Source organism: Solanum pennellii, chromosome 4 (assembly GCF_001406875.1).
Source record: "Solanum pennellii chromosome 4, SPENNV200".
NCBI classification, from domain to species: domain Eukaryota; kingdom Viridiplantae; phylum Streptophyta; class Magnoliopsida; order Solanales; family Solanaceae; genus Solanum; species Solanum pennellii.
Window position 1 is genome coordinate 32,233,249 of NC_028640.1, and position 4,870 is coordinate 32,238,118.

The window sequence follows — 4,870 nt, forward strand, 5'->3', positions numbered from 1 at the left end:
GTATGGCAGTGACTCTTCAGCCAGGTATGGACATTGCTCGGGTGCAGGCATATGCACAGGAGGTAGAGGATCGGCACCAGGGACGTCAGCCAGATAGAGATTATAATAGAGGCCAGCATAAGAGGGCTATATCAGCAGGTTGTCCTGATGAGTTTCGAGGCGGGCAGTCTCAGCAGCATGTTAGATTTTCTTCCCTGCCAGCACAGAGTGCACCCCCACGTTCCATGGGTAGGGGGTCCGATTGTACGGGATATTCGGAAGCTGGTCAGAGCTCTAGGGCGTCAGGGTCACAGATGGGCAGGGGTTTGAGCCAGTCGAGGCCACCTTTGCCTCGGTGTTCTTGCTGTGGTAGGACCCATCCTGGGGAATGTCGTTGGGCTACAGGTGCGTGTTTTTCTTGCAGCCGTCAGGGTCATACTATGAGGGAGTGTCACCTTAGAGGTAGTGCAGGTGGTATGGCACAGCCTACTGGGTCCGTTGCTGGTTCATCTTCTTCTGTGACTATGCGCCCTACGGGGCAGGGTATTCAGGCGCCGGCAGGCCGTGGTAGAGGACGTGGTGGAGCTTCCAGTTCTAGAGGTCCCTCGAACCGTATATATGCTTTGACTAGTAGGCAGGATCAAGAGGCGTCACCTAATGTGATCGCATGTATATTATCACTATTCTCCCGAAGTGTGTATGCATTGATAGACCCAGGTTCCACCTTATCATTTATATCTCCCTCGTTGCTAGTAGGATCGGAATAGAGTCTGAGTTGATAGAACCATTTGAGGTAGCTACACCTGTAGGAGATTCTGTCATAGCTACGCGAGTATATAAGAATTGTTTAGTTGTTATATATAGTCGTCGTAACGTAGCAGATCTAATAGAGTTAAATATGATTGAGTTTGATATTATCATGGGCATGGATTGGTTGGCTGCTTGTTATGCTAATGTTGATTGCAGAGGAAAGATAGTTCGATTTCAATTTCCAGGGGAACCGATTATAGAGTGGAAGGGGAGTACAGTATCGCCGAAAGGTAAGTTCATTTCATACCTTAAGGCCGGGAAGATGGTTAGAAAAGGCTATATTTATCATCTGGTTCGGGTGCATGACATAAAGGCAGAGGCACCGACTCTTCAATCAGTCCCGGTAGTTAATGAATTTCCCGATGTATTCCAAGAGGAACTTCCAGGCCTTCCTCCAGAACGAGAGATAGAGTTTACTATAGATGACTGCCAGATACCCAGCCTATATCTATACCTCCTTATAGAATGGCACCTGCTGAGTTGAAAGAATTGAAAGAGCAATTGAGAGATTTTCTAGAAAAAGGCTTCATCAGGCCTAGTACGTCACCTTGGGGAGCACCGGTACTGTTTATGAGGAAGAAGGATGGGTCGCTGCGGATGTGTATTGATTATAGGCAGCTAAACAAAGTAACAGTAAAGAACAGGTATCCCCTCCCAAGGATTGACGATCTATTTGACCAGTTGCAGGGTGCTAAGTGTTTTTCAAAGATAGACTTGCGGTTAGGTTATCATCAGGTGCGGGTAAGGGAGGCAGATATTCCAAAGACGGCATTCCGGACCCGATACGGGCATTATGAGTTTAGAGTGCTGTCTTTTGGGCTGACTAATGCTCCAGCGGTGTTTATGGATTTAATGAATCGAGTGTTTAAACCATTCCTTGATATGTTTATTATTGTACTTATAGACGATATTCTGGTCTATTCACGTTCAGAAGAGGAGCATGCAGACCATTTAAGGACAGTACTTAGGGTGCTTCAGCACCAGAAGTTGTATGCTAAGTTTTCTAAGTGCGAATTCTGGTTGACTTCAGTGGCATTCTTGGGGCATATTATTGGAGCTGATGGTATTCGGGTAGACAAGCAGAAGATTGAGGCGGTAAAGACTTGGCCCAGACCTACGACACCTACTGAGGTACGCAGCTTTCTAGTGTTAGCAGGATATTACAAGAGATTTGTAGAAAAGTTTGCCTCAATTTCAGCGCCTTTGACAAGGCTAACTCAAAAGGCAGCCAAGTTCCAGTGGACTGATGCTTGTGAGCGAAGCTTCCAGCTATTGAAAGACAAATTGACTACAGCTCCAGTCCTAACTCTTCCGGAGGGACCAGACGGCTATGTTATTTATTGTGATGCTTCGGGTGTTGGGCTAGGATGTGTATTGATGCAGCATGGCAAAGTTATAGCCTATGCCTCCCGACAGCTTAGGAAGCATGAAAAGAATTATCCTACTCACGATCTGGAGTTAGCAGTCGTGGTTCATGCCTTGATTATATGGAGGCATTATTTATATGGTGTCCATGTGGACATCTATACAGATCATAAGAGTCTCCAATATATCTTTAAACAGAAGGAGCTGAACTTACGACAGAGGTGGTGGTTAGAGTTGCTAAAGGATTATGATGTTGATATTTTATATCATCCAGGGAAAGCAATGTTGTAGCAGATGCTCTTAGCCGTAAGTCTGTGGGTAGCTTGACAGATGTACAACCAGAAAGGAGGGAGATGGTTCGGGAAATTCAGCAGCTATCCAGCCTTGGAGTCCGTCTGGCTAATTCAGAAGATAGGGGAGTTTCTATTCGAGAGGTTGCTGAGTCCTCAATCATAGATGAGGTAAAGAGACACCAATACGAGGACCCTATTCTGGCACAGTATAGAGATGCATCTCTTCAGAAGGAAAAGACCCCATTTAAGGTTACACCTGACGGAGTGTTACGATATGAAGGCAGATTGTGTGTACCCGATATTGCGGGGCTACGACGGCAGGTTATATGAGAGGCACACTCTGCCCGTTATTCTATTCACCCAGGGTTAACGAAAATGTATCATGACCTCAGATGCTTATACTGGTGGGATGGCATGAAAAAGGACATAGCGGAGTTTGTTGCTCAGTGCCCGAATTGTCAACAAGTCAAGATCGAACATCAAAAGCCTGGTGGATTATTACAGGAGATAGAGATCCCGACTTGGAAATGGGAGATGATTAATATGGACTTCATTACAGGCTTACCTCGCACTCAACGGAAGTATGACTCTATATGGGTTATTGTAGATAGGCTGACGAAATCGGCCCATTTTCTTCCAGTCAGGACTACTTATTCGGCTGAAGATTATGCAAGGTTGTATGTCAGGGAGATAGTGAGACTTCATGGGGTTCCCACGTCCATTATATCAGACAGAGGAGCTCAATTTACAGCCAACTTTTGGAGATCGTTTCAGAAGGGAATGGGGACACAGGTGAACCTTAGCACAACATTTCACCCTCGGACTGATGGGCAGGCTGAGCGTACTATTCAAACATTAGAGTATATGTTGCGGGCCTGTATTATTGACTTCAAAGGCAGCTGGGATGACCACTTGCCGCTCATTGAGTTTACCTATAATAATAGCTACCATACTAGTATCCAGATGGCACCGTACGAGGCCTTATATGGGAGGAAGTGCAGGTCACCTATTGGTTGGTTTGATGTTGCGAGACTAAGTTAATAGGCCCGGATATGATTCAGCAAGTTGTTGACAAGGTGAAGCTTATTCAAGAAAGATTATTAGCAGCCCAGAGTCGACAAAAGTCATATGCAGATAATCGGCGTCGAGATTTGGAGTTTCAGATTGGTGACTGGGTATTCCTGAAGGTATCACCCATGAAGGGTGTGATAAGATCCGGCAGGAAGGGGAAGCTCAGTCTGAGATACATTGGGCCTTATCAAATTGTTCGTAGGATAGGCAAGGTTGCCTATGAATTGGATCTACCATCTGATTTGGAGGCGGTACATCCAGTCTTCCATGTATCGATGCTACGTAAATGTATTGGTGATCCTTCTAGAGTATTCCCTGTAGATGATGTTCAGGTAACGGAGGAGTTGTCATATGAGGAGAAACCCGTAGCTATACTTGATCGCCAGGTTAGAAGGTTACGTACTAAGGATGTGGCTTCCGTCAAAGTGTTGTGGCAAAATAATAATAGGGAGGAGATGACTTGGGAAGCGGAAGACGAAATTAAGAATAAGTATCCTTACTTGTTCCCCGTACCTGCAGGTAATTAAATTCCTAGCTTGACTATATTGATTGATAAACGAGATTATGTAGTAAGTTGTGACTCTGTGAGGCATCTGTAAGTTACGGAATGCAGGTTGATAGGTATAACTGTTAGAGAGACCTCGCTGGAATTTTTTTGTAAGACGCTAACTTAATATTCGAGGACGAATGTTCCTAAGGGGGGAAGGATGTTATGCCTCGAATTTTTATACGTAGTGCGCGTCATGAACTAGTAGATGTAAGTCCAGGGAATGAGATTTTATTTTAAGTTCCAAGTGATTAAAGAAATATTAGGCAAGGATGTTAATTCCAAATGTGATATTAAGTATGATTTGGCTAATGTAAGTGCCATTAACTTTAAGTGAGGGATTAATTAGTGGCTGATTAGGATTAAATTAATCTAGTGGGCCCCACCACTCAAGGCAAATTAAAAGGAATCAGATTGGGAGCTGGCCTTAGTGGGACACGTGTAGAGGGGGGCTTCCTCCACTTCATATTATAAATGAGGTGGTGAAATGCATTGCAACATATCATCTTCTTCACCACTTGGCTTAGGCATCCATGGAAATGGATAAAACCAACCATGCAACTCTTGGCCAGCAGCTGCAAAGAATAAAAATTAGTAATCTCTTTGCTTGATATGTTAATTCCTTAGAATGCCTTTGTTAATCAGCCATTAATGTTAAGAAGGGGGCGTGACCAGTAGCTTAGGAAATTTGTTTTAGTTATTGAATGTGCTAAGTATGAACGGAAACCATAATCGGATTATTAGTGGTGTCGTGTTAGTGTTTGGGCTGTTTTGATTAAAGCAAACTGCGGGAAATTCTGTTTTG